This window comes from Saccopteryx bilineata, chromosome 11 (genome assembly GCF_036850765.1).
Source record: "Saccopteryx bilineata isolate mSacBil1 chromosome 11, mSacBil1_pri_phased_curated, whole genome shotgun sequence".
Taxonomy (NCBI): Eukaryota; Metazoa; Chordata; class Mammalia; order Chiroptera; family Emballonuridae; genus Saccopteryx; species Saccopteryx bilineata.
This window is the reverse complement of record NC_089500.1, coordinates 58,206,268-58,224,882: the sequence shown is the minus strand read 5'-3', so window position 1 is coordinate 58,224,882 and position 18,615 is coordinate 58,206,268. Positions and strand designations below refer to the sequence as shown.

At 39.8% G+C, this 18,615-nt stretch overlaps 1 protein-coding gene across 1 annotated transcript in view; it reads right to left on the bottom strand.

The window, feature by feature from the left end:
* Positions 1-18,615, bottom strand: part of RAB31 (RAB31, member RAS oncogene family) — a 165,193-nt gene that overhangs the window by 54,979 nt on the left and 91,599 nt on the right. The gene's annotated exons all lie outside the window — the stretch shown is intronic.

Here is an 18,615-nt window from a genome sequence, read left to right as displayed (position 1 = left end):
AAAAATAATTTATATATAAAATACTTTATATATAATATATATATAAATTTATAAATAAATAATATATTATTTATATATAAAAATTATATATATACACACACACACACACACACACACACACACACAATGAAATATTATCCAGCCTCATAAAAGAAGGAGTGCCTGCCGTGTGCAACAACATGGATGAACCTGGAGAACATCATGCTAAGTACAATAAGCCAGACACAGAAAGAGAAAAACTGCATGATCATACTTATACATGGAATCTAAAAAAGTCAAATATATGTAAGCAGAGAGTAGAAGAGTGGTTACAAGGAGCTTGAGGGGATGGGACAATGGAAGATGTTGGTCAAAAGGGACAAAGTTGCAGTTATGTGAAATGATGAATAAGTTCTAGAGATGTATTGCATGATGACTGTGGTTAGTAACAGTGTGTTAAATCTGGAAATTAGACAAGAAAGTAGATTTCCAGTGCTTTCATCATTTAAAAAAAAAGTGCAGAAGATATGCTGATTACACTGACTGTAGTAATCATTTCACTACATTTATGTACATCAAATCATGCTGTATACCTGAAATACATATAATTTTTATTCTATTTTAAGATTTAATTTATTGATTTTACAAGGGGTGTGGTGGATAAAAAGTAGGTGCTTCGTTCTAGCTTTTCATTGGTTGCTTGTCTCGTGTGCCTTGACTGGGCAAGCACAGGGTTTCAATCTGGTGACCTCAGCGTTCCAGGCTGGTGCTCTATCCACTGTGCCACCACAGGTCAGGCATAATTTTTATTTTTAAAAAAGAAAGGTCTTTCAAACTCATTGTCGGTCATATGTATCAAAAGCTTAAATGTGTATACCATTTGAAGCAGCAATTCCACCTATATAAACATATATCAGATCGTTTCAACATAAAGATACTCATCTCTGTTGCACGCGGAAGCATATTTGAAATCAACTTAAAGGTTAATCATAGCAAATTCATTAATGGAATGTATATATACATACAAGAGAATATTCCTAACAACTAAAATTATGGCCTGACCAGGTGGTGGCGCAGTGGATAGAGCATTGGACTGGGATGCGGAGGACCCAGGTTCGAGACCCCGAGGTCACCAGCTTGAGCACAGGCTCATCTGGTTTGAGCAAAGCTCACCAGCTTGGACCCAAGGTCGCTGGCTCAAGCAAGGGGTTGCTCAGTCTGCTGAAGGCCCGCGATCAAGGCACATATGAGAAAGCAATCAGTGAACAACTAAGGTGTCCCAACAAAAAACTAATGATTGATGCTTCTCATCTCTCTCCGTTCCTGTCTGTCTGTCCCTATCTATCTGTCTCTCTGACTCTGTCTCTGTAAAAAAAAAAAAAAAAAATTAAAATTATGATGAGGATTTTTATTCATAAGAAAAGGTATCTTTGACATACTGTCAAATGAAAAATTAGACTCAAAGCAGTATTGTAATATAATTTAGGGTAAAATGTGTCTGGGTGTGTGTCTGTGTATAGGTATAATGTTTCTCAAAATGTTAACAGTGAGATTTCTAGTGGTTTTTATATTTTCCTTATAAGTATCTGAATAGCACAAAATTTTTACAATGGTTTTTTTTTTTATTTATTTTTCCAAAGTGAGAAGTGGGGGGTGGCAGACAGACTCCCGCATGCAACTGAACGGAATCCACCCGGCATGTCCACCAGGAGGTGATGCTCAGCCCATCTGGGGAATTTCTCCACTGCAACCAAAGCCATTCTAGCACCTGAGTCAGAGGCCATGGAGCCATCCTCAGTGCTCGAGCCAACTCTGCTCCCATGGAGCCTTGGCTGCGGGAGGGGAAGAGAGAGACAGAGAGGAAGGCAAGGGGGAAGGGTGGAGAAGTAGATGGGCGCTTCTCCTGTGAGCCCTGGCTGGGAATCGACCCTGAGACTTCCACACACTGGGCCGACGCTCTACAGTTGAGCCAACTGGCCAAGGCCACAATGGTTTTTTAAGTTTTAAAAAAGCAGCCATTTTTACTGGGGAGTAAGGGAGGGTACAGAGAGGGAAGAAAGGAAGGATGGATCCTGAAGCTTTTCCTGCAAACAATAGAACCATCACTCATTCCTTTTTATTTCCCACCCAGTGCTTATCATGGAGTAAGTACTTGTCAAAGTGCAATGATTCTGTTTGGAAATGTGAAGCACACCAGTTCCCAAGGTGGCCCCTTTCACTGCACTGAAGAACACGAGTGTGGCTGTCACTGAGTGGAAGGAAGCAGGGTACTCTTGCCCAACTTCGTGCCAGCATGCAAGTCACCACCTTAAAAAGAAATTGCCCTGGTGCCTTTGTGGTTTGCAGACTGGTTGGAGTTCAAGAGGGACTCAGGAGCTGCCAGCTGAAGGGCCTTGGCCACTTACCAGGACTGACCAGAGGACAGCAAGCCATTTATCATGTGTGCTTCTCCACAGTTACCGACGACACAACACTGTTTGTTATAATATTAGGCATCAATAAAACTACTTTAATCTACCCTTTGGCAGTACACTCCACATATAGAAAACAAAATTAAAATTTCTGTCTAAATGGAAAGAAAAGCAATGTATTTTTGAAACATTCCTGCTTTGCTAAGGGTAGAGAATGTTTATTAAGCGTCCTTTTAGCTCAATTGTATAAAATTGTCCATTTTTTCAAAGTAGCCTTCATATAAGAATGGTCCACCAAATAGGAGCGTCAGCACAAAATTTATTTCTCAAAAATCAAGGTACAAGAGAAATGGCACCATGAGGGGTGGTCCCGATATCTCCCCTTGAAATTGCATAAAATTCAACAATTAGAGACAGAGAAAAAAATCTTAGGAGCATCTGAAATATACATACACCAGACAAAGGTATGACTGGGTGAAAAGGTGGCTGAATATATATAATCCACTCTGAAGAAAATAAGACAGAGAACGGAGTATTCCGCTTTCCTCACTGATCTGAGGAAGGGCAGCTTTCGGCCGGAACCAAGAGAAAAAGGGGACTTGGGGCAGAAAGAAGCTGGGCTAGGGCGGATGATCAACCAGAGGAGACAGCACGCCGGATCGGCCCGAGATCACGGAATCCGGGCTAGTGCGGGTAGCAGACTCTGACGGAGGTGGCCGGAGCAGGTTGCCCGCGGAGGCAGGCGCTGGAGTGGCTTTGGGCTTTGTGTGCTCCCCGTCCGCAATCACGGGCAGTGTGCGAGTGGCTCCACCCGGTGCCTCTGGTGTGGGCATGTGCATTCACTGGAGGAGGGGCCCCAGATTGTCAGCAATGGACTTCTGCATGGGCTGTAGCCAGTGTTTCTGTATGTTCCCGGCTTCCCGACCAACAGCACGGGAAGTGCACAAGGGCTGGGATCCCTAGGCCTGGACCTGCCAGGCAGAGAGCCTCCAGGAACCGATACAGCTTACAAAGCACATCCCTGCAGAGCAGACCTGCGAGTGCACTGCGGAGGTCGTGGAGGCTGGGCTGCGGGATTCCAAACAGGGCACAAGGGAGAAAAGCCTGTGGAGATTAGACCTGCGGAGCGCTGAGGCATACTAGACATGCCCAGAGGGCCTTTAGAAAGGCGCTTGATCAGCAATTGGCTCCCTGCCCTGCCTGCTTTCACTGGCAGCTCTGGTTGGCAGCCTTACCCAGAACTGTGCTTTGAGCTCTGCTGGAGGAAGGACTTGGAAGTTCTTAAAGCCTCTTGTTCTGCAAGAAGTGGCTAGGGCAACTTCACAGCTAAGTCCCCAGGCTACTAGCTCAGGAGGGAGAGACATGGGAGAGGCACCTGGAAAACTAACTGAGTCTCCCATTGTTGGTGCCTGCAAACCCTAAAAAGCTCCCCCTACCAACAGGACTGAGGCCCAGGCTACATCACTGTCAAAACGACACAACAGCAAATCTCTGCTGAAGAGCACCACTGCGGTGAAACCTGTAGTACAGCGCTACCTGCCGAAAAGAAAAGAGAAAAAAGAGAAGAAGCTACCTCACAAAACTAGGAAAAAATTATATTTTTTTATAACTTTTTTTCTTTTTTTTTCCACTTTGGTCATTTTATCTTCTTTCCATCTTATTCTTTCTTTTTCCTTTTGAACTTCATTATCCATAGGTGTTACATTTTTCATTCTTGTTTTTTGTATGAGGGTTACATTTCCAACACCTTAACTTTTTTTTCTTCTTTTCTCTTTATTTTTCTCTTTCTCTTTTTCTCTCATTCGATTGTCATTTATCAACAAATTATTTTATTCTGAATTCATCTTTTCTTTTGGCATTTGGTGTGTTTTTTACTTCATTTTTTTTGTCTTTATTTTCCCCCAGCTCTAGCTCCCATTCTATGTAGTTTTTATTCTACTTATCATAGCAGAATTTTCATTTCTTCACTATATTTATTTCAATTTTTATTTTTTAATCATCCTTTATTAGTGTTATTAACAATACCACTCTCAAATGCCATTAAGGAAAAAGAAATAAAAAATCATGGATACAAAAGACAGAGATGTAGCTCATATAGATGATGAAAAATCTCTAGAAAAAAATTTCAATTGCTTGGAAACCTTGGAGTTAAATGACAGAGAATCAAAAATTGAAGTTCTAAAAATACTCAGGGAAATACAAGAAAGCACAGAAAGGCAATTTAGAGAGCTCAAAAACAATTCAACGAACAAAAAGAATACAGGACCAAGGAAATTAAACTATAAAAAGGAACCAAACAGAGATGAAAAACTCAATACATGAACTGAAAAATGAGGTAACAAGCTTAGCTAATAGAATAGGCCAGATAGAGGAGAGAATTAGTGACATAGAACAGTGGTCCCCAACCTTTTCTGGGCCACGGATCGGTTTAATGTCAGAAAATATTTTCACGGACTGACCTTTAGGGTGGGACGGATAAATGTATCATGTGACTGAGACAAGCGTCAAGAGTGAGTCTTAGACGGATGTAACAGAGGGAATTTGGTCATTTTTTAAAAATAAAACATCATTCAGACCTAAATATAAATAAAACAAAAATAATGTAAGTTATTTATTCTTTCTCTGCGGACCAGTACCAAATGGCCCATGGATTGGGGACCACTGACATAGAAGAAAGTCAACTGGAGACACTACAGAGAGAAGAGGAGAGAGACTCACAAATTTAAAAATAAATGAGAAAGCCCTACAGGAATTGTCTGACTCCACCAGAAAGAGCAATATAAAGAATAATGGGTAGGTATATCAGAAGGAAAAGAGAGAGAAAATGGAATGGAAAATATATTCAAAAAAATAAGAGGAGGGGGAAGGGCACAAAGAAAACTAGATAGAAGGTGACAGAGGACAATCTGACTTTGGGTGATGGGTATGCAACATAATTAAATAACAAGATAACCTGGACATGTTTTCATTGAATATATGTACCCTGATTTATTGATGTCACCCCATTAGAATTAATAAAAATTTATTTATAAAAACAAATAAATAAATAAATAAAATAAAGTGATAAGAAGCAAAATTAATTAATTAATTAATTAAATAATAATAATAGAGGAGAACTTCCCATGCCTGTGGAAAGAATTAGAGCAGTGTAGTCCACCTGGCCCCTATTGCCCACTAGTGGGCATTCCACTTTTCATGGTGGGCGGTAGCAGAGCAACCAAAGTATAAATAAAAAGATAGATTTAACTATAGTAAGCTGTTTTATAAAGCTTTATTCTGCCAAACTTAGCAAAAATCCAACATAAAGTACTTGGTAAGTAATTATTATTATATGCTTTACTTGCTATAACTCTGCTTTATAAATTTTATAAAGTAAAGTTACTTCCCTACTTTATAAATCACCATTACTGTGGAACCAGTGGGCGGTTAGAAAACTTTATTACTAACAGAGATACAAAAGTGTGTGGTAGGTATAAAAAGGTTGACTATCCCTGAATTAGAGCCCTGAATTCAAGAAGCAAACAGAACACCGAGTTACCTTAACCCAAATAGACATACTCCAAGACACATCATAATGAAATTATCACAAACCAGTGACAAAGAAAAAATCTTCAAGGCAGCCAGGAAAAAAAAGAATATAACCTATAAAGGAAGGCCCATTAGGTTATCATCAGATTTCTCAGCAGAAACTCTACAAGCCAGAAGAAAGTGGACCCCAATCTTTAAAGTACTGAAAGAGAGGAATTTCTAGCCAAGAATATTATATTCACCAAAGCTATCTTTCAAATACGAAGGAGAAATAAAAACATTCACAGATACAGAGAAGAAGAGGAAATTTATCACCAGAAAACCCCACTTCAGGAAACACTAAACAGGGTTCTCCGACCAGATATAAAGAACAAAACAAAACAAAATTGCAAGTTAAAGCTCCATCAAGATCATAATAAAAACAAGATTAATCTGTGACAACAAAAACAAAAAAGGGGAAAGTACAAAGATTAACAGTAGCAAAGGAGGTTTGAGTGCAGAATCACTCATGAGATAATGTACTACAATGAATATGATATATATCCTTTTTATATTACTCAATGGTAACTGCCCCTGAAAAAACCACTACAGAAACACATGGCTTAAAAAAAGAAGAAACAGAGGGAAAAAGTATGGAATACAACCAAACAAACACAAATGACAGAAAAACAAAAAAGAAGAACCAAACAAGATACAGAGCTATCAAAAAGCAATATATAAGGCCTTGGAGGGTTGGCTCAGTGGTAGAGCATCGGCCTGGCGTGCAGGGGTCCCGGGTTCAATTCCCGGCTGGGGCACACAGGAGAAGCGCCCATCTGCTTCTCCATTCCTCCCCCTCTCCTTCCTCTCTGTCTCTCTCTTCCCCTCCCACAGCGAGGCTCCATTGGAGCAAGGATGGCCCGGGCGCTGGGGATGGCTCCTTGGCCTCTGCCCCAGGCGCTAGAGTAGCTCTGGTCGTGGCAGAGCGACGCCCCGGAGGGGCAGAGCATCGCCCCCTGGTGGGCGTGCCAGGTGGATCTCGGTCGGGCGCATGCGGGAGTCTGTCTGACTGTCTCTCCCCATTCCCAGCTTCAGAAAAATACAAAAAAAAAAAAAAAGGCAATATATAAAATGGCAATAGGCAATTAATTACACTAAATGTAAATGGATTGAACTTACTAATAAAAAGACACAGAGTAGCAGAGTGAATCAAAAAAGAAAATCCAACTATATACTACCTTCAAGAAACACATCTAAGGTACAAGGATAAAAACAAATTCAAAGTTAAAGGTTGGAAAACGATTCTCCAAGCAAATAACATCCAAAGAAAAGCAGGCGTAGGCATACTCATATCTAACAATGCTGACTACAAGATAGCAAAGGTAATCAGAGACAAAGATGGTCATTTCATAATGATAAAGGGGACATTGAATCAAGAAGACATAACACTTCTTAATATATATGCACTAATCCAAGGAGCACCAAAGTATATAAGACATCTACTAATTGATCTAAAAATAAAAACTGACAAAAATACAATCATACTTGGAGATCTCAATATACCGCTGATGGCTCTAGATCGTTCACCAAACAGAAAATCAATGAATCAATGAAGAAATATGTACCTTAAACAAAACACTAGAAGAATTGGATATGATAGGCATCTAAAGAATATTTCACCCCAAAACGCCAGAGTATACATTTTTCTCCAGTGTACATGGAACATTCTCAAGAACTGACCATATGTTGGGCCACAAAACTAACATCAACTAATTCAGAAAGACTGAAATTATACCAAGCATATTCTCTGACCATAAAGCTTTGAAGCTAGAATTCAGCTGCAAAAAAGAAGTAAACAAACCCACAAAAATGTGGAAATTAAACAGCATACTTCTAAAAAATAAGTGGGTCAAAGAATAAATAAAAGCAGAGATCAAAAGTACAATCAGACAAACGAAAATGACAATACAGCATATATCAGAATCTCTGGGGTGCAGCAAAAGCAATAATAAGAGGGAAGTTCATATCACTACAGGCCTATATGAACAAGCAAGAAAGAGCCCAAGTAAACACCTTAACATCACATCTTAAGGAACTAGAAAAAGAAAAACAAATGCAACCCAAAACCAGCAGATAAAGGAAATAATAAAAATCAGAGCAGAAATAAATGAAATAGAGAACAGAAAAACTATAGAAAAAAATCAAAACAAGGAGCTGGTTCTTGGAAAAGATGTACAAAATTGACAAACCCTTGGCAAGACTCACCAAGGAAAAAAGAGAAAGGGCTCATATAAACAAAATTCAAAATGAAAGAGGAGAAATTACCACAGATATCATATATATACAAAGAATTATTGTAGAATACTATGAAAAACTATATGCCAGCAAATTTAACAAGCTAGAAGAAATGGATAAAGTCCTAGAACAATAGGATCTTCCTAGACTGAGTCATGAAGCAGTAGATAACCTAAACAGACCCATAAGCAGGGAGGAAATAGAAACAGCTATCTAAAACCTCCCAAAAAATAAAAGTCCAGGGCCAGATGGCTACCCTAGTAAATTCTACCAAACATTCAAAGTAGACTTGGTTCCTATTCTACTCAAAGTCTTTCAAAAAATTGAAGAAGCCATACTTCCAAACACATTTTATGAGGCCAACGTAACCCTCATACCAAAACCTGGAAAGGACAACACAAAAAAATAAAACTACAGACCAATATTGCTAATGAATACAGATGCTAAAATCCTAAACAAAACACTAGCAAATCGAACACAACAACACATTAAAAAGATAATTCATCATGTTCAGGTAAGATTCCTCCTGAATCAAAAGGATGGTTCAACATATGTAAAACAGTTAATGTAATACACCATATCAACAAAACAAAGAACAAAAACCATATGATCCTATCAATAGATGCAGAAAAGGCATTCGATAAAATATGACATCATTTTATCTTTAAAACACTAAACAAAATGGGTATAGAAGGAAAATATCTCAACATAATAAAGGCCATTTATGACAAACCATCAGCTAACATCATATTAAATGACATCAAACTGAAAACTTTTCCTCTAAAATCAGAAATAAGACACGCCTGCCCACCATCTCCACTCTTATTCAACGTAGTGCTGGAAGGTCTAGCCAGAGCAATCAGACAAGAGAAAGAAATAAAAGGCATTCATATTGGGAAAGAAGAAGTAAAGGTTTCACTTTTTGCAGATGATATGATCCTGTACATCGAAAACCCCAAAGACTCCACAGAAAGACTATTAAAAACAATAAACCAATACAGTAAAGTCGCAGGATACAAAATTAATATACAGAAGTCTATTGTCTTCTTATATGCCAACAATGAAACATCAAAAAACAAACTCAAAAAAATAATCCCTTTTACGGTTACAACAAAAACAACAAAAATACCTAGGAATAAACATAACAAAGAATGTAAAGGACCTATATAATGAAAACTACAAAGCATTGTTAAGGGAAATTGAAAAAGATACAATGAAATGGAAAAATATTCCTTGTTCTTGGATAGGAAGAATAAATATAGTCAGAATGACCACATTACCCAAAGCGACATACAAATGCAATTCCCATCAAAATTCTAATGTCATTTTTTTAAAGAAATGGAACAAAAAATAACCAGGTTTATATGAAACTATTAAAAACCCTGAATAGCCAAAGTAATCCTAAGAAAAAAGAATGAAGCTAGGGCATTACAATAACTGACTTCAAATTATATTATAGAGCCATGATAATCAAAACAGCATGGTATTAGCAGAAAAATAGATGCTCAGACCAATGGAACAGAATAGGGAGTCCACAAATAAAACCACATATATATGGTCAAATCATCTTTGATAAAGGCACCAAAAACACACAATGGAGAAAAGAAAGCCTCTTCAATAAATGGTGCTGGGAAAACTGGAAAGCCACATGCAAAAGAATGAACCTCGACTACAGTTTGCCCCCTTGTACCAAAATTAATTCTAAATGACCTAAATATCAATATAAGACCTAAAACAATAAGTTACATAGAAGAAAACATAGGTACTGAACTCATGGACCTCAGCCATAAACAGCATTTTATGAATTTGACTCTAAAGGCAAGGGAAGTGAAGGCAAAGATAAATGAATGGGACTACATCAGACCAAGAAGCTTTTGCTCAGCAAAAGAAGCTGACAACAAAACAGCCAACTAAATGGAAGATGATATTTTCAAACAACACCACAGATTAGGGCCTAATATCCAAAATATACAAAGAACGCACAAAACTCAACAACAAACAAGCAAACAATCCAATAAAAAATGGGAAGAGGACATGAACAGACACTTCTCCCAGGAAGAAACACAAATTGTCAACAGATATATGAAAAGATGCTCATTTACACTAGCTATCAGAGAAACGCGAATCAAAACTACAATAAGATACCACCTCACACCTGTTAGATTAGCTATTATCAACAAGACAGGTAATAACAAGTGTTGGAGAGGCTGTGGAGAAAAAGGAACCCTCAATCACTGTTGGTGGGAATGTAAAGTAGTACAACCATTATGGAAGAAAGTATGGTGTTTCCTCAAAAAATTAAGAATAGAATTACCATATGACCCAGAATGTAAAGTAGTACAACCATTATGGAAGAAAGTATGGTGTTTCCTCAAAAAATTAAGAATAGAATTACCATAATCCCTCTAGTGGGTATATACCCCCAAAACTCAAAAACATTGGTATGTAAGGACACATGCAGCCCCATGTTCATTGCAGCATTGTTCACAGTGGCTAAGACATGGAAACAACCAAAAAGCCCTTCAGTAGATGATTGAATAAAGAAGATGTGGTACATATATACTATAGAATACTACTCAGCCATAAGAAATGATGACATAAGATCATTTACAACAACATGGGTGGACCTTGATAACATTATACTGAGAGAAATAAGTAAATCAGAAAAAACTAAAAACTGTATGATCCCATACATAGGTGGGACACAAAATTGAGGCTCATGGACATGAACAACAGTGTGGTGGTTACCAGGGGGAGGGGAAGGGAGGAGAGGGAGGGTGTGGGGGAGGGGAGGGACATAAAGAAAACCAAATAGAAGGTGATGGAAGACAATTTGACTTTGGGTGATGGATATACAACATAATCAAACATCAAAATGATCTGGAAATGTTTTCTCTGAATCTATGTAATCTAATTAATCAATGTCACCCCGTTAAAATTGTCTAAATAAAATTTTTTTAAAATCAAGGTACTTGTGGACTCAAGTACAAAGAAGAATAAACTTCTAAGACAGAGTTCATTTTCATCTATAACACCATGAACTGAATCTAAAATGGTCCCTGGTGTACAGGTCTCATGAATTATTGAATAGATCTTTGTATATAATGCATTACTTGTTCTTTCCTTCCTCCAAATGGAATCATTTTGAAATAAATCTTTTGGTGAAACCACTTAAATGACTTTATTGCTGGGGACTTGGGAGTTTTAATGAGTTAAAAGTTCACATCTCAGTTCTAAAACCCAATAATTCATTGACCAAAGGTTAATATTTGTGAAGGACAAAAGGATAAATCACTTCCAGCCTACAATGTGCATCCTTTCCCTATATAAATATAAAACAGAAGCACCACAACCAGCCTCAATATTCAACATGACATATTTCAATTTCCATGAGGTCAGAAGACTGACAAAGCACTCCCATAAAAAATTTCTTCTAGAAACAAAGTTCACAATCATGGGAAGGTGATACATTTTTTTTAAAATCTCACCTTGAAATGTTATTTGACAAATTAGCAAAACAGATAACAATTCAATATCCTTTCTTACCTAACTATCCAACAGAATATTTGTAATACCATACTAAAGTGTTTTGAAACTCTTAAATAATATTTAAATTTTTGAAGAAGGGCAGGGACTGGTGAAAAGTCAATTTGTCCCCTCCAAAGAAATGGCCATTTATGCTCTTTGTATGTGTGAATGCTTGTTTTTTAATGGCTGACTGTTGGCAGGATAAGAGAGAAGAGAATGGCATTCCAGCTTCTTGGACTCCTCAGTTTTGACAGATGGATGCTTACAACCCTGTCCCCACTTCCAGAAACTACTGGACAATGTAGTTTGAGAGTACTGAAAATGGTCATATGCTTTGATTCAACTATTCTATTTCTGAAGGGAATAATCAGAGATGATCACAAAGTAACCAGAATTCATTCTAGAATGATCAGTAATTCTGAAAACTGGAGCCAAACTTAACATCTAATCATTGGGAACTGAAAACATAAATCTGGCTTAGCTATATAGTGGACTACTGGGCAGCAGTTAAACTCAAGTTTCTGAAGAATACAAAATGGCACATGAGGCTAGACGGTTTAGTTTGGTATTTTCCAAAGGTCTTCTGAACCCTGTGTCCTTGAGGTGCTTTTGGAAAAAAGCCTTCTTAGCCAAATAAGTTGAGAAACACTACATATAACAGTGCTTCTCTGCAGGTTACAAAGTGTTATTAGTACCTTAATGATTCTGAAAATTACCTATAGTAAAAATAAACAAACAAACAAAAACAAAAACAAAAGAAAACACATTTGTTTTGGTTTAAAATCAGGATTCCTAACTTCTTTTATAAGTAGTATATATAAACATCTAGGGAACCAGCAAGCTCAACCATCAGGGCGCAGTATGGAGATCTAGACTCAAAGCTAAATCTGAACCCTCGCCGGTGGCTCAGTGGATAGAGCATCAGCCCGATGTAAGGACGTCTCAGGTTCAATCCCCAGTCAGAGCATACACGAAAATCGAGCAACTGCTTCTCTCCCCCTCTCTTTTCCCCTTTTCTCCCTCTTCCCCACCCTCAGCCAGTGGCTCAATTGGTTCAATCATCACCCTGGGCACTGAGGATAGCTCGGTTGGTCCGAGCGTTGGCTGAGGATCCTGGTTGGGGTGCATGCAGGAGTCTGTCTATCTCCCCTCCTTTCAGTTGGAGAAAACAAGCTGAATCTGGGGCCCTGGGCCTAGCTCTACACTGTTCCTCATATTCTGTAAAATGGAGGCAGTGGGGAGGATGGGTCGGTGGAGATAGCTAAGGTTCACCCAGCTCTGTAACAACACTCATGGCCAAGGTAGGACAGGCTCTGGAGCTGCCGTCCTCCGCCATGCTCTCGCTTCCTCAGAGTGCTTCTCTACAACGCCAACCCCGCTTCGTCCTGTCCCATGCTACCGTGTGTGCGTGCGCACACTCAGCACACAGTGCAAAGTATTATTCCAAGAAATCTCAGACCACCCAGTCTGCTTCAGACAAAATTCCTTAAATGCAGGTTTGTGGCATCTTATAAATTCCACAGCAGCGAAACTCGGCATGTCAAGAATGAGCAGTGGTGGAAAATACACGAAGTTTCCAAACAAGGACAGGCTCCAGCTGGGCTTGGCCTGACCAGACGAGAATTGTCTAGGCCAGAAGTCTCCGGCATCGGGTCCAGGAACTTGCAGGGATTGGCTCTGTATTATGATTTTCAGAGAATGCTCTGTCCCTGGTGAGTGACTTCAAAGCAGCCTGGGAGTCAGTGCGCAATCAGAAATTGTCACCTTCCCACAGACCACTGGGGTGCCATGGACCATCAAGAGCAGAAGTCAAAATATATCTGAAGATCCATTAGGATTCAAACAAAGAGGGAAGTGGTAGAGAAAAATTCCCGACATTCCCAACATTCTCAGCTGGCAAGAGAGAACATTACTGAATGTTCTCTCTGTATCATTCAGAAGAAGGTCCCTGACTTCTACACAGATCCTCTCTCTCTCCACAGAGAAGCAGAGGGTCTGTTTCATATGCCAACTCAAATGTCCTAACACCCAATAATAGTATGCAAAGTTGAACAGAAAGGGGCTGGGCTATTCAATACCAAACTATTAACAGTGGTTATTTCTCTATAATGCCATAATGGGCAGACCACCATGTGTTTAAACATTTCTGATTTTTTTTTTTAACAGGACATATTATATTACTCTTGCAACAAGAACTTTTTTCTTTTAATATGCCAATTAATGTCAAAGAGCTTCCTCAGCATTTAAGAATCAAAGGGGTGAAGCTAAGTACAGGACGTAGTGGGGCTTCAAGGTGACCTGATATGCGTGACTCTAGACAAACAAGGCGCTGTGCAAAATTTCTGTAGGAGAAAACGATTCGACACAAATCCAAACATTCTTTCATAAAGAAGGTGTTTCAGGGGAGGGCATGCATTAGTGTTTTTTAAAAAGACAAGGGAATGACCTAGCACAGCCTGATGCCTAGAATAAAATATAAGACAAGAGTCAAGATTCTGAAATGCTATAGAAATTCATTTGTCCTACCCCTGAAAACCCAGCTGTAGGGAGCCTCAGCTCTATTTCCTCTCTTGACAAGCAAACGGAATTCTCTCAAAGTGCAGCACTGTGGCCCACCCCATCCCACAGCCATTGCGCATTTAGAGGAAATGCCATAAAGGTCGGCTGAGTCTCTCCCTCTCTCTATTCTGCTCAGCTTGGTTTAGTCTCTCCATTCCTTAGCCCTCCTGTTTCCCATAAATATCCACCTTCGATAAGGCTCCCTGCAGAATGGGGCAACAGGTTGACATCACTGGGGACCTCGCCCAAACAGGTCGGACCCAGGGTCTGAGAGCCACCACACGGCAGGGCCCAGCCACTCCTCCCTCCTTTCCTGAGCCCAGGCCATTTTTCCTTAACTGCTTGTCCAGAAGTTTCCATCAGAGCAGTTAGATACTGCAGTGGCCTCCATGTTGGTCACACAGCCACCAGAGGGATCCTGGTTTTTTAACTGCTGCTAACTTATGATATTTATTTACATAAACCATCAAATCTATTCTTAACATTTTATTATGGAAATTTTCAAACATATACACAAGAAGAGAGCATCCCCTAGCCTCAAGGTCACCTAACACACGGCCCCTGGCGTGTTCATGGTTCCTCACTTCCCAGCCAGTCCTGCAGTCTCCTGTAGCAATCACTTAACCCTTTGAGAAGTGAGGTTTTTTCATGCTTGCTGACCCCCGGGAGTGAGGTTGGTTTGTTTTTTTCAAAAAATAAACTTAGTTCCAGTTACAGTTTTATTAACTTAAAATCATGTTTGTTTGATAACCAATTTATGGAAACAAGAAGAACATACATTTGCCTTTTTTAATGTCGTCTTACACATTTTTAAAATAAATTGATCGTACTCTGGATGGTCAGGAGGCATGAGGATGTACATGAACATTTGTACCACTCAAGGGGTTAATATCATACTGTGTTAACTGTAAGGTAGAGTAATTTTTTTCTTTAACTATAAGTCAGACTGTGTCTTTCCTGTTCAAAATCCTCTAACTTGCTAAGCACAAAATCCAAACTCTGGACCCCGGTGTCCAAAGGCCCAGGCACCCAGGTACTCAGCCCCGCCCCTGCTCACCTCCAGTCCCTGAACTTGCTAATCACAAAATCCAAACTCTGGACCCCAGTGTCCAAAGCCCCAGGCACCCAGGTACTCAGCCCCGCCCCTGCTCACCTCCAGTCCCTGAACTTGCTAAGCACAAAATCCAAACTCTGGACCCTGGTGTCCAAAGCCCCAGGCACCCAGGTACTCAGCCCCGCCCTGCTCACCTCCAGTCCCTGGCCTCCTACATGGAACTCCAAAGCCTTCCCACATACTTTCTCCTAGCTGGGAATTCATTCACATCTTTCTCAACTGCCACCTCCTCCTAGAACCCTTCCCTGACCCCCTATCTAGGCCACAACAGGGACTCCAGTAGTTAACGACTGAACATGTGATAATAACCTGTGAAGGCAGATAAGAGGCGGGGTGTTCTCATTTTACAGATAAGGAAATAGACTCAGAAAGCTTAAGTACATTGCCCACAGACACACAGCTCTTATATGATAGAACTAGACTTTGGACACAGGAATTCTGACTACAAAATCCATGCTTTGTCCACCTCTCAATTGCTCCTTTGAAATGAAACATTACTTAAATTGATGAAATACAGATACAGCATAGGCTAATTTTAGTTCACCGGGGAACAATATTTTTTTCATTTTCTGTTGCAGGAGGGGTTTTTTATTTTTTATTTTTTATTTTACAGGACAGAGAGAGAGAGTCAGAGAGAGATAGACAGGGACAGACAGACAGGAACAGATTGAGATGAGACGCATCAATCAGTTTTTCGTTTCGACACCTTAATTGTTCATTGATCGCTTTCTCATATGTGCCTTGACCGTGGGGCTACAGGAGACGAAGTAACCCTTTGCTCGAGCCAGCGATCTTTGAGTCCAACCCTTTTGCTCAAACCAGATGAGCCGGTGCTCAAGCTGGCAACCTCGGGGTCTTGAACCTGGATCCTCCGCATCCCAGACCGACGCTCTATCCACTGCGCCACCGCCTGGTCTGTTGCATAAGGTTTTAGACTGTTTCTACATACTTCTTCATTGCTGATTCTAAATCTGAAATCTGTTTTTTGGTACATGCTCTAGTTTTTATGCAATTTTAATTTCTTTTTGTTACAGTTAATGGCATGCATTGGTGTTTAAATTGGAGTTAAAGGGCAATGACTCTTGGATTGAACATAACCACTAGGCAATTAATGTTTTACAAACATCACTTTTACATAATTATAGTTGTTTCTAAATGTAAAAAATTATTATCTGATAAAAACACACTCTTATTTTGTTTGGAGATTGAATCATGGCTTCTTCAAGTAGGTGTAAATGTAAGAATAGTCCTGACACCTTCTGTTATGTATGTGGCTGTTACACACTTCAACGTCAAAGGTGCAATATTTCATGATTTGTGACACGTGCATATATTGTCTATTTTCAGCGGTTCCAATTGGTTATTCAACTCATCTGCGAGAAGATTATAATGACATAAAAATTGTCCTCAACTTTTTGAAGTATGAGGAGCATAACTAGATCATTCATGTAGATCTTAAAATGGTAAATTTCCTGCTAGGACAACAGAGAGGTTTCATGAAGTACACTTGCTTTCTGTGTTTGTGGGAATGCCAAGCTCAAGAGAAACACTGGACACAGGAGTGGCTGAAACGTGAAGCTCTGGAAGTTGGGATGCAAAATATTGTGAATGAACCCGTAGTAATCAAGACAGGATCATTTTTCATTTTTCCCCCACTTCACATCAAACTTGGCTTAATGAAGCAGTTTGTTCAGGCTTTGAATAGAGAAAGTGAATGCTTTCAAGATATTATTTCTGCTTTTCCTGCCTTGTCTTTCGAGAAGATAAAAGCAGGTGTATTCGGGCCCTGGCCGGTTAGCTCAGTGGTAGAGCGTTGGCCTGGCGTGTGGGAGTCCCGGGTTCGATTCCCAGCCAGGGCACACAGGAGAAGCGCCCATCTGTTTCTCCACCACTCCCCTTCTCCTTCCTCTCTGTCTCTCTATTCCCCTCCCGCAGCCAAGGCTTCATTGGAGCAAAGTTTGCCCGGGCGCTGAGGATGGCTCTGTGGCCTCTGCCTCAGGCGCTAGAATAGCTCTGGTTGCAACAGAGCATTGCCCCCTGGTGGGCGTGCCAGGTGGATCCCAGTAGGGCGCTTGCGGGAGTCTGTCTGACTGCCTCCCCGTTTCCAACTTAAAAAAAATACAGCCTGACCAGGCGGTGGCGCAGTGGATAGAGAGTCAGATTGGGATGCAGAGGACCCAGGTTCCAGACCCCGAGGTCGCCAGCTTGAGCGCGGGCTCATCTGGTTTGAGCAAAAGCTCACCAGCTTGAACCCAAGGTTGCTGGGTCCAACAAGGGGTTACTCGGTCTGCTGAAGGCCCGTGGTCAAGGCACATATGAGAAAGCAATCAATGAACAACTAAGGTGTTGCAATGCGCAACGAAAAACTAATGATTGATGCTTCTCATCTCTCTCCGTTCCTGTCTGTCTGTCCCTGTCTATCCCTCTCTCCGACTCACTCTCTGTCTCTGTAAAAAAAAAAATAATAATAAATAAAATTAAAAAAAAAAGCAGGTGTATTTGATGGACTTCAAATTTGAACCCTCATATGTGACGAAGAATTTGTCAGGAAGATGAATGAGGAGAAAGCAGCATGGCAGTCTTTTGTGGCAGTTACAAAGAACTTCCTTGGCAACAAAAAAGCAGAAAACTATGAACTTCTGGTTCAAAGAATGCTGTTGGCTTTCCATGACATTGGATGTAACATGAGCGTTAAGATTCACTTCCTGAACAGTCACCTTGATAAGTTTCCTGAAAATCTTGGAGCTGTTAGTGATGAGCAGACTACTGCTGGAGCATCAAACGAGATTGTCCTCAACAAGTACACAAATGCAAGAGCTACAGATGCAAATTTTTGCCTGAATAGAATTTAAATAAATTTTGCAGAAATTTTATGATTAAAATAAGTGTTTTAATATGTTCTATTTTGAAATTGTAGACAAATTCTGATGCAATCATATCTTTTAGTGTAGTAGTGTATTTATTGCATTATATAAATTATAGTTTCATAAAGACGCCCAAGAAGACATTCTACTTCATTATGTTAAACTAAATGTTGAAAATTTTACAATTTAAGATGAAAACCTAAAATCTTGAATTGCAAAGAAAACTGTAGCTTACAGTGAAAAACTAATGTCAGATTTGAGATTAACACACTCAAATTAGGTAAGAACAAGTGTTTTTGTGGATGCAACAAAAATTTTGTTCCCCAGTCTTATTTGACATCCATTGAACACTTGATAC